Here is a 13,185-nt window from a genome sequence, read left to right on the forward strand (position 1 = left end):
AAAAGTAATGTTGGTTCAATTGTATGCTGAATCAAGAATTTTTTAAGCATTTTATATTTCACCCAGATAGCTTCTGTTTGACGCAATTTTGCAATGCAAGCTTCACCTAGCGGCGAATGCTCTTCTGACTCATCATATCTAGTCAGCTGTTGGCTGCAGCTTCGACAGCCCTCTTCTATATTACAGATTTACAAACTTTATTCCAAAAAAGTTGGTGCGCTGTGTAAAATGTAAATAAAAACAGAATGCAATGACTTTTAAATCTCGTTAACCCATATTTCATTCACAGTAAATATAAACAACACATCACTGGCATGGGGCCAAAACCTTGTTGCTCCATTTTTCTGATTTTCTTTTTAATAAATCAATGCTTTTGACAACCTTTTACATGTGTCAGTGGATTTTACAAATTTTAAACCAAAAAAAGTGTCAAAAATGCAGACTTTCACCATTCCGTGTTGAAATTGACTTAAAAATACAGCTTTTATTCATTCCCTGAAAAGGGGCAATTTTGGAGATGAGAGGTTTTGGCCTGATATCAGCAATATCAGATGTTGAAACTGAGATGTTTTACAATTTCATCAAAAATATGAGTTCATTTTGAATTTAGTGGTAATACAAGATTTCAGGGTTACAAATGGCTAGAAAGTAAGTGATACGAATGAAAAATAGCTGGAGGACCATTTTGCAACCAATTAGGATAACTGTCAACAGATGAGTAGAATGACTGGGGTTTATTAGTGCATTAGTGTCTATGGCGTGGGCAGCTTACACATCTGGAAAGGCACTATCAATGCTGAGAAGTATATAGACATTTGAGAACAACATACTGTATGCTCCCATCCAGATGTCTCTTTCATCCCCCTGAGGTTGCCAAACCACATAAAACCAGAAGAGTCCAGGGGCTGAACTGGCCTGCCTGCAGCCTAGACCTTTCACCGCCAGAAAACATTTGAAGCATCATGCAACAAAAGAAGACCCAGAACTGATGAGTAGTTAGATTCCTACATCCAACAAGAATGGGACAACATTGCTTCCCTAAAGCTCTAGCAACTGGTTTCCTGACTCCCCAGACATTTACAGACTGTTGTTAAAAAAAGAGGGGACCATACACAATGATAATCATGGCCCTGTCCCTACTTTTTTGAGATGTGTTGCTGTTGTCAAATTCAAATTGCGCTAAAAATGGTAGATTGTCTCAGTTTCGACATCTGATTTGCAGTTCATATTCTATTGTGAATAAAATTTGGTTTTGAGATTTGCATATCGTTGCATTCTGACTTATTTACATATCACACAGTGCCCCAACTTTTTTGGGGATTGGGGTTGTCAAATTTGTACACAGAGATTAATGTGCAGTTGAATCAGTGTACCTAATAAAGTGAACCTGCTGCAGTCCAGATCACTTAACATGACCCATTATGTGGCCATGATCTGCCAGTAGAACTGATTTGCTTCAGTTTGTACGCCATATAGAATCACTCTTTCGCCACACAATGCCGCAACACAAGGACAACAATTGCACCTCAGAGTGGCAGAAGCAGCCTGAGTGCTCTCTTTATCTATGCTGGATGTGTCTAAGCACAGTATGCCTATTTAAGGTCCCCTGTGTTTTGGCTCAATCACTGTAGTTAAAGGCTAAAATGGAAGATAATAGATTGAGGTGTAAGAATACGCATTTTATCACATTTCTGCATGTATGGCACTCGAGCTGTATTGCAGCCGGGGTAGACAGCTGGATTGATTAAAATTGGAGCCTATCTGATCTGTCAGACACACGCGTAGGATGTCTGAAAACTGCAGCTTAAACACCTCCTGTGTAGACATGCCATTACTCTGACAGCCTCCAGACTTGACTTGGAGTTACCCCAGCAGGCTTAAAAGCTACAACAAGGGTAGCTCCTCATATTATAATGTTGGCAGTGCAAAAGTGAGCAAGTTAAACCAGGTAGGTGCCTCTTTTTTTTTTGTTTCCAAATGCTCAGAAAAGATGCCAGAGCACAGATGGCCCTAGCTGCCGATTAATTATGTCTTCTTTTTACATTGTCTGAGTAAAGTCACTGCTCCCACTCTGGTTAGCTAACTCTTTAAGTCCCCAGCAGGCTCGTCTCTTCTCTCACTGTTTTCAGAGTACTCACAGTAAACTGCAGTACTTACAGCAGGTTAATTACACACACATACGCTCAAAGTCTCTCGCCATTGTTGAACTCCATCTTTTTGCATTCTGTCTCCATAACACATTCCTGAGGGAATCTGCAGACGTAATTGGCAGACTGTTGCATAGAACCAGTTGCATGCCTCTCAGTCAGCTGTTATCATAATACTGACTTCTCCGGAGGAAGCAGCATCTGAATATTTCAAAGGAGATGATAGCTATAGAAGATTTGCCTCAGTTTCTCCATCAGTCGAGGCACTCGCTGGTAGCCTGCCATCACTCTCCCAGCTCTACCTGCTAGCTGCGTTTCAATCTGCCATTTCTCAGCAGAGCCTGAGAGACATGTTACAAGTCATGAGTCTCTCTGAAAGGAAGAAGGAAGAGAGAGTTTAGCTGAGAGGAAAATGCCTGAGCTGTTTGTTAATTGGAGGGAACACTTAGCACACTCCTTCACAAACATATGACAACCCCACCTGTTCGTACGCCAGTCTCTCCGGCTTGTAATACATCGAGGAGCTGACAGTTCTCCCTGAGAGTTTGGCTGCTGCCTTGACAGGAGTGAAAAACTTGAAACGCTTGCCTTGTCAAAACCGACATTACAATCCTCTACCAACATGTAAAACCAACAAATCAAGGCTTTTTGTTGTCTTTCAAAGGCTCTATTCTTTTCTTTTTCTGTCTTTTTTCCTCAAGCTGCAGCTCTGACACAAACGCCAACTTGTTCAGCCCAGATGAGCGATTGATTCCAACTCGTTCAAGGCAAATGTTAAAAACGAGTCCTTGAACACTAGAGTGCTTCAGTTTTGTAGAAATACTAATGTTTGCTGAATTCTTTGTGCTTGGTGTGAAATTAATTTATTTCTTCTGCCTTTTTTTTCTCAAATGTTTTTCCTAACAGGTGAAAAATACCCAGGAGAAGAATGCAGGAGCATACAGTATCCAGGACAAACACTGGCACAACACCAGCTCCACAGAAACACACACAGAAAAAGCCACATCATTATTCTCAGTGCAGTAAACCTGCTGAAAGTTGTGACTCCACAAACTCCGAGAACTTCTTAACAAGCACACAATAAAATGCAGTAAACAATTTTACCATGTTACACAAAATGATAAACATGTATTTCACCCAGAGGAGCCAGAGTGGACACATTCTTTACTCAGGCTGAAACACAAATGTTTCTGTGAAAAGACTGCTGAAAGCAGATTTAATCATTTATTTTCAAAAAGCTATTATTGCTTCTGAAATGAACTTACAGTACAAAAAAAGAGATAAATTTCATTTTTGTTTTTATGGGTTCTGTCTGTCTGGATTGTCATCTGTAACCTTGCAAAGCAGATTCAAGACAGTCTGACTGCAGACCATTAATCTCTGATGGCCACTACCCCAGAACAGAAATACATGCAAAAACTTTCAATGCAATCAGATCAAACTTCTGTTTAGGGTGTGGGTGAGGATGCCAAAAGTTAAAAGTTACAAACCTAACCTGCAAAACCTGATCACAGAATGATAAATAAAACAGAGTAAACAGTCTGCTTACAGGAAAAAAAGCTTGTCCTCTATGAAAACATTCACATGCAGCAAGCCTGTCTAACATAGCTTCATTAGCTGCAAAAGCTACATAGCTAATGTAGTTAGCTTACATAGCTGGAGCTAAACTCACAAAGAAGCTACATAAGTAACATATCTACATTATCTGTGTAGCTATGTGAGCTTTAGCTTCATTTGCTAAAGCTCACATCACTAAAGCTAATTTAGCTTATGATAACAGAGCTACATAGCTAACGCAGATGAAGCTAAGCTCACAAAGCAGCTATGCAAGTTACGTAGATACTTCATCTTTGTAACTGTGTTAGCTTTTGCTATATTTGCTAAAGCTCACGTTGCTAAAGATAACTTGGCAGTCAATACCAGAACTAAAGTAGGCAAAGCTAAGCTCAGAAAGCAGTTATGTAAGCTAAGTAAATACATTATCTATGTAGCTATGCTAGCTTTAGCCATGTTTGCTAAAGCTCATATAGTTAAGGCTAATTTAGCTTTCAATAACGGACAGCACCATAGCCAATGCAGATGAAGCTAAGCTCGCAACGCAGCTATGTAAGCTACGTAGAAACGTTATCTATGTACCTATGTTAGCTTTAGCTATGTTTGCTAAAGCTCAGCTATCTAAAGCTTACTTATCTACAGTGGCTTATTTAGTAAATTAATAACATAGCTAGTATAGCTATGTTAGCTTTAGCTAAAGCTAACAATGCTAAAGTGAGCCACCATTTATGTAACTACTTCTAAAACTGTTTTTTATATAATTGAATCCTGGATTAGACCACTGACCTTTTTCTAATTATTTTTGAAACGTTTCTTAGTCTTTAATGTTTGCAATGCTCTTTTTTTACCACCAGAATTTGTTTATGAAAGTTGAACCAAAATCCAACATTGGAAACACGTTGCACAAACAAATTTTGTTGCTTCCTTTCTCAGAAAGACGTCGTCATAGATGAGCAGTCTGTGAGAGTGGATGTCAGAAATATCGATCTTCAGCCAGACCCCTCTTAATGGATGGGCCGGGCTCCATGTCTGTCATCAAGTGGTGGTCAGGAATTGATCAGTGTTCACTCCACATTCTTACACTGATGGAAGAGGGTACCATCAGTATGAGCTAATCCCATTCACATGTGTTCATACACATTTACAGTGCTTAACAAATTTATTAGACCAACCTAACCCTAACCAAAGTAAGGTTTATGCCACAGCTGCCCTAAATTAACAGCATTGGTAATTACCAAAATCTTTTTTTATGTTTCCGCAATGGTTAATACACCAATATGTAGAAGCTCTTTAACCCAAATGATATCTTTAATGCTAAAATCTAATTATTATTGTTATCCATGAATTTTTAAATTTACTGATTTACAAAAAAACTGAAAAAATAGTAAAGAACATTATTAGCGTATGCAGGTTACTCCTCTGCAGCAGTTGCTCTGACTGCCCCATAATGAATATGACAGAAAGATTATATTTTCAAGCACCTTCCAGTGTTTTTAAGGTCCTGCCCTTACCAAACACCTTCTATGGGGTTGCCCAAAAGCATGTGAAATATATCCAGAGGGAATGGTGAGGATTTTCTCCCTTCTGCTTCTCATGTTTGGGATTTGAAAAACAAATGTACTAATTACGGACTTTCATTGCATCATTTTTTTCAATAATGCTGATAGCCCTGGTTGAGAGGGTACTTGATAAGGGGAAGTGGCACAAAATAGTGCAAACATAAAACAAACTGTAAAATTAGTCAGAGCTCAAGCCTTTTGAAACTTGAATATTTTTTAGAATTTTGTCCAAAAAATAACAAAATTAAAGATAATCTAAAGATCTACAAAGAGCAGTTGCACATGCAAGCATTTTAAACTCCCCATCTCTGGTTCCACCCCGTAACAGAATAAACCGCTCACCTAAATAGATCCATTTTGGATGCGGGGTTATAATCAGCATAAAATGCATTCATGAGTCACAACCTACTTCACACCATCACACAACCAGCAGCCTCAGCTGTGTGGTACAAATTGTGACATATGGTGCTCGCCATCTGAAAGCATGTACTCTAAACTCCTCTGCAGACACTGCCAAATATAGGATGTGGAATATAGGCTAGTAATATGTATTCTCATCCCCAAGAGGCTCTTGAAAACCCACAACCTCTTTTCCCTTCCTCACAAGCGTACAGAAAGGAAAGCGTAACAAGCTCGCCTCAGCGGACACGTGACGGGTTTTTTTTTCTAACATTTGGATCTGAAAGGATTGGACTCCAGACAACAGCCTTCAGAGAACTTAACGATCATGCCATCTGGAGGCAGGGAAGTGTTGTAGCCGCTGATATCGATCATCTTTTTACACTTTTGCTCTCACAGATGGTAAAAGGGAAAAAAAGCCATCTGGGTGCAGGTGTCGGTGCTTTGAAAATGAACAGCAGCAACAACAAAATATCCATGAAATACTTGTCCTGACACTTGGTAAAAATTTGCTTTGATAGTGTGTGAGTCTTTTAAGAGTTAAAGTAGCTATACTTGTGTGTATGCTGCTCCATTCATGCACACACATGGATGCAACCTTAAGGCTTTAAAGTTTTGGACAAAATCCATAACTTTAATTTCCCTGGCTGCTCTTTGCCTTCAGATACAACCTTTGGAGCATTTTCTACCTCCTGCACAGTAAATACCAATGGAAAATTAGACTAGCATGAATCTTGTTTGTGTATTTCACCTCATGGCTGTCATCTCACATAAATAACCTGTAAAGTGTGGCAAAATCAGACTTTTCTCTGCAGAGCAGCTCAGGCAAGCAACTGCAGCGCTCAGACCCCACGTCAATGCTGCCATCAAGTGGTCAAACATTATTATTACACCAGTGTCACCATCTTTTGCTCTTATGCTCCTGGTTATCATCAGCAGCAGCAGCATAATCATCATCATCATCATCATCATCATTATCATTATCATTACAGTAATGCCACCATTAGGCCACCTTCTCTCCTTTTGTCTCCCCCAGAAGCAGCTGTCCAATTCATCACTGAGTACATAATCCATAATGTATCCCAGCCAAACGGGTCACTGAGATGTGAGAGTCCCACAGAAACACAGATGATCTGCATCATATGGATCAGGTTCAAGTGGAGCAGGATAAGAGTAAATAATCATGATTTTTAACATGAGTCAGGGAGACGTGGACACACCAGAGGGTGTTTGTCCGACCACTAGATGTCACTGTTTACCATCATGTCTTCATGGCTGCAGGAGCAGGCTCACCTGCATCTTTAAAAGCATGGTCAGCAGTGAGTAAAAGACCCAGTATCTGCATGGGAGGGAGAAAAACAGGAACAGGGCTGTTGCTGTTGTTGTTTATGTGCTTCCTCCACGCTGGAATCATTAAAACCATGCAGCTGCAGAGACAAAATGTGGAGAATATTTACTGGTGTTTACGGCAGAACTAACTGGACCGACTGGCACTGCGTCTAAACTGATTTATTTAGTAGATTTTTATGTAGTAATGAAAGGAGAATTTTAGCTGATAATGTGTAAAAAAAACACTTGGACACTTTTTCTTTCAGTGAAGGTTTATCAAGTTATATCTTATATAGGAATAATCTTTTGATGAAGGATGTTCCAGTTCCTTTAATTTTATCACAATATACTGTAGATTATAAAGTTTTGGCGTATCAGTAAAGTGAAGCACAGGCAATGTGGAATTTGGGCATATGCCATAATGGCCATCTAATGGGTCATCTGGGCTCATCACCCACTTACTAAAAGACATTAAAATGCTAGTTTTACTAATTTCCTCAATGATGTTGTCAATTAAAATTTGTAAGAGATTTTTTTAAATCACCCTTACTTGTTTTATAAAAACATTTACTCAAAAAGTTTAAAGTCAGGAGAAGAATCTGAAGTTTACACAGAGCCATGAGGCAAAAAGGAAATGATTCAGGGTGTTAAATGACTCAAAGAGGGGTGGAGAAAAACTTAGAGAAAAAAGTAAGAGAATAAAAGATGAATGCTATGTTGGTTGAGAGTGAAAAAGGTGCACAAATAAAACACATTTCTGAAATACTACTATGGTGGCTGTTAGGGTAGCTGCTCATGAGCTAAGTGGTAGGGAAGATGTTTTATCACAAAGACCATGGACAGGTGGGCTACCATGCTCAGAATTATTCTCCCTTTGAGCAGAGTGCCTGGTGTTTACCCTTAAAGACTACAGTAATATAATTTGCTGAGGACGTGCTTTGCATACTCTGGTGACCTTCTGTAACATTCACAAAGCTTTTTTATACATATATGTTCAAGAAATAGGATTTCTATAGACTGGCCTAAAAAAACTATCTTTAATAGCTGTGTTTGAGTGTGTCCTGAATGGTATCATATACATGCTGTTGCTCCTAGTGCTCATCTCCAAAAGTATTAAATAGGGCTGTCAAGATTAATTGAGTTAATTGGGATTAATCAAGGTCCACAATTCTTTAAAGCGTGATTAAGCTCATGCTTTATTATCACTTTTAACACACTTTGGCTAATCCATGTCAGAGCCTCCCTGCAGCCACAGTGATCTAAAATAAATCCACCACTCCTCCTTTAAAAGCTCACAGACAGCTCAGCGGGCAAGTTACAAATCATCTGCTCCATGTTATTAAGCCCTTTGTCTTTTTACTGTTCTCTTATTTCTTTTTAGATCCAGAAAAAGTTTATTTTCCCATGGTTTAGTTCATGTCATAATCTTTAATCTACCAATGAAGGCAGGTAAGCGTCCAAACAGGAAGTCAGTTACCCTTAATTTAAGTCAAGACTGGAGAAAAATCCAAATGACAAAAAATGTTCTGTTTGCAAAATAGCGGAATTTTGAAACGTGATAAAAGGGGTGCAATTAATCACAATTAACTACAGAACTCTTGAAATTGATCTTAATTTTAAAAATTAAAGTTTTGACAGCCCTAGTTTTAAGCTCTTGTCAGCATACATCGCTGTAGTGATGTATTTCCTGTCATTATAGTGTCTTTGTTGATTATTTTACCTTTAATGTAAATAGCTTGGTTGGTGTCTGATTTGTTAAATAAAGGTGCATTGTTGCATATGCCAGGTCCTCCATATGACCCCAGGCCCATCATTGTATCCATATGAATTAATTTCTAAGTTTTTCATATGTTGTCTTTGTGCTATTTTAAAGTACATTTAGGGTTTCATACTTTTGGTGTCATTAGATTCTGTAATTTATATAGGCTAACAGTAAGAAAGTAAGTAAGTAGCTAAATAAATAAATCGATAAACACAGAAAGAAAACACAATACATGTTTTTACAGAGGCACATTAAAACAACAAAACATTTCTATTTTCAAATTATGAAAAAAAGTCTAAATAAGTTAAGACATAAGAGGCATCTGTCCCAGTGTCTCCATAACAGTGATGCATATCCAACAGTTCTGTTACCTGATGTTAACCATCATGGTCCCTTTAGTAATATCGATATTGGAATTGCAGCAAATAGTGGTACTGATAATCTTCCTGAGGCGGATCCAGTGGTAGTTAGGACCAAGCAGGGCTCCCTGAAATCTGATCTGCCCCCCCAAAAACCTGGAAATGATTGTCTATTTGCCTTGTAAGCCATCAAATTGAGCGTTTAGCATCAGTTCAGACAGGTCACTGAGTCAAGCACTGCCATAATCCCCCAAGTCCTCAGTGGCTGAGGCCGGCTGGTTTTCTCTAAGCATTCTTTTGGCAAATCACTCTCATTCTTCCTTATTCAAACTGCCCTTAACTGGCCACGCTCTGTTGTTCTCTGTGCAAGCTGCTCTTGCAACCCTCCTCCACCCCAGCTCCTCCTTCATTCTGCCTCTGACTTAATCCATGCCATTTTATTGTCAGTGAACTAGTCATTCAGGCATACTCAGTCACTAAGCATATCTTAGCCTACACTATAATGGTTTTTACAAACTTTCATATACCTCACCTTGTAGATCCCCAACATCCTTATATATTTCTACATGAGGCTCTCAGTGGGAAAAGTTTGGACACCCCTGTCCTATGGTTTTGTAGAGATGTCAGGATGAGGACGATTTTGCACACAAAAGAGCCCCTGAGCAGTTTGGAGCCTTGCTCAAAGGTTTCCGAACAGTGCTCAGGAAGTGAAAAGGCACCTGTGAAGCTACTAGACCAGTTTCCAGATTGTGCAACTGGGACTTGAGCTGGCAACCGTCTGGTCCTTACTGACAGAGCTATGCTCCATCCTGAACATTAAAACTGCTGTGAATGTTGTCATGGTGATACATTATTAAACACCTGAGGTAACAGTCTGAATACTGAGTTACTCCTGAATGAATGAATACATGAATGAACAAATGAATGAGAATGGAATCAATTGAAAAAAAAGAGCCAAGGGGTTTTGGCAATCTAAACACCCAGGGGGAATGATCTTTGACAAACTGTTGACTTTCAATTCTACACTTCACCTTTAAATAAACATACAATAGGCTGCCAAGATCTGAAAATATCCAGGGTGTTTTATAAGACTGACTCTTATGTGGAGCTTAGAGAATGCAGAAAGACTGGAACCTGGAAATAATATACTCAACAAGTGAACAGACAGCTAAATATAAACACTGATCTTTGAATGGTAGAAAAAGAACAGACCCACCAACAATCAGAGTTCAAACACTGTAACACATACACCCAGAGAGGGTCAGAAATGAAGTCTTTTGATGTTCTTCATCAAAAATCACAGCAGAGAGAGATGAAAACCATCTCTGATTACTGCTGGCATTATTTCTGCTAGGGTGTAATCCCTCTGAGTGTGACTCGGTTTAGTTGCAGCCTCACATACAAACTCCCCTCACACTGAGCATACGTGATCAGGCTGCAGCCTCGGGGCGTCTTAGTCTGCAGGTGAGAGCCAGATGGATCTGAGCCACTCTCTCTCTCTCTCTCTCTCTCTCTCTCTCTGCTGCTGATTACAGTCAGCACTTATTGGTCTGGTGGAGACTGTACAAAGCAAGCTGAAGTAGTACAGAGACGTCTTAATCTTCCAATGCTCAGCAATAAGCAAAACGCATGCATTATTTAATAAGGCATTTTCACATATGATTCAATTAACACTTTAATTGTTAAAAACTTATTTTCCCATCTTAATGTTTGGGTACTAAAAGACAGAGAACCTCTCCTTACTGCTGGTATCCTCTTACTGACTGGATTCTAATTAAAGAAAAAGCTTTAGTTCAGTTTAGTTTATTCTATCAGGAGTCAGTGTCCCAGTGTTAATTTTGTTGACTAAAACTATGACTAAAAATGTTTGTCGACAGCCTTTTTTCCATGACAAAAATTAGACTATGACTAACAAAAATAGATCTGTGATGACTAAAACTGACAAAAAGTAAGTTTCGTTTTCGTCAAGATGACTAAAACTGGACTAAAATGTAATGTATTTTTCATTGGATATTCAAAATCTATGATATTTCTCCACTGTGGGTAAATCTGTCAAAAACCTATGTATCTTTATCTATTCTGCCCCTCAGCTGTAGAGAGCTAACCTGGTACACCAGATGGATTTGTTTCACACATTCAGCTGGGGAAGCTTCAATAGGAAACGTTTGGGAAAAGGCAGAGGCTTTGAACAAAACTCGGAGTGTGACTGGCTGAACGCACCTCTCCATACAAGGACTCACAGCTGACAATGCATATCGGAGCAAAAATCAAATCATGAGGTCAAAGGAACTGCCTTCAGTGCTCAGATACAGGATTGTTGCAAGGCACAGATTTGAGGAAGACTACAAAAAAGTTCTGCTGCATGGAAGGTTCCCAAGAGCAAATTGGCCTCCAAAATTCTCAAATGGAGTTTGGCACAACTGGGACTCTTCCAAGAGCTGGTCACCGGCAAAACTGAACAATGGACTCAGGAAGAAAGGTGACCAGGAACCTGATGATAACTCTGACGAAGCTCTAGAGATCCTGAGTGGAGATGGGACAAAGTCTGCTTGGAGTTTGCATAAAAAACTCAGTGTGAAAGTCAAGAGGTAAAAACTAAGGTGTAAAACATCTAAGCAAAGATCCAGAGAATTGGAAGGAACCTGAGTGAAATTTCAAGTGTTGCTGCAAAGGGTCTGAAAATGTATTTCAATGTGATATTTCTGTTTTTAAATTTAAATAAATTTGCAAAAGTTTGAAAAATTATGTTTTCCCTTTGTGAGTACCGAGTGTAGATTAATGAGAATTTTTTCGACTGCAGCATCAGGCTGCAACATGGCAAAATTGAAAAAAAAGTGAAGGGGCTCTGACACTTTCTGAATGCAAATAAAATTCCAACATACATACAAGGAACATGATAAACTGAGTGTTATAGAAACAACAACTGACCCTTCAAATTGTATAAAAGATGAAAAAAGTTGACTAAAATATTCAACAACTATATTTTAAATAGAGTGATTCCAGATGCTAAGGCCTAACACAATGGATGAATAGAACCATGGATAAACACTCTCCAGCAAAACAATGACATGCATCACAGCATCCTTCAATCATGAGTTAAATGAGCTCTTCCTGTGGTTAAAGCAGCAGTTCCCCAATAAGTTAAGGAGAACTTTCCACTACTGATATAAGTAGTGTGAAAGGTCAAGGAATCTTATTGCAAAAAATAAGCAAAGTCACAGGATATTTGTAATCTGAATGAATGGGAAAAATAACATTACTCTAAATATATGTTTGTCATAAAGTTTAGCAGCTCTTTGACAGTGACAGAATGTGTAAAACAAAGAAACATTAGAAACACATGAAAGCACAGCAAGCAGTAGCATAATGGTCAATCATCCACACAAATATGCCCTCTTTCAAAATGTGTGAAGTGTGGGAGAGCTGAACAGTTGAGTGACACGTTTGTTCTTTTTTGCGCAGTAAGGCTGTTCCAAGTATGTTTCTATGTTCTCTACCATTTTTGGTTGGCCACTGATATGGGTCTGTATGTGAGTGACTGGTAACCTTGCAAAGCAGATGGATTTGCCCGTTTCCGTGTTTCTCACTGGTGAATCCATCTTGGAAAGCTCCTGTCTGCAGCTTGCGTTAGGTTTTCTAGAACTAGACCGTGTTTTCTTATGAAATAAAGAATAAAAACAACACAAAAGCTTTTCATGATATGAAGATATTTTCGCTCTTCTGTCGACCTACTTCAGAATGACTTTGTGATACTTAGGGGGGGGAAAGGATTAGTTGTACTGTGAGTGGTTGTTTGCAATGGATGCTAATGGAGTGATTAGCTCTGACATAGCCCCAGCGGCAGTTTTGTCAGGACTGGACAACGTACTGTATTTTTTATCAAAAAACAAGAGCAGAGAGCAACACTGAAAGCTTTTTGTGACAGCAAAGATGTTTTCGCTCTTCTCCCGGTCTGCTTTAACATGGGTTTGCGATCGTTACAGGTGGCATTTACCGGTGTTTTCAGGGGCTGCAGTAGCTATTAGCTTGGATGTAGCTGTAGGAGAGCAGCAGTTTTATCAGAAATGGACCACATT

Source organism: Cheilinus undulatus, linkage group 3 (assembly GCF_018320785.1).
Source record: "Cheilinus undulatus linkage group 3, ASM1832078v1, whole genome shotgun sequence".
Classification (NCBI taxonomy): Eukaryota; Metazoa; Chordata; class Actinopteri; order Labriformes; family Labridae; genus Cheilinus; species Cheilinus undulatus.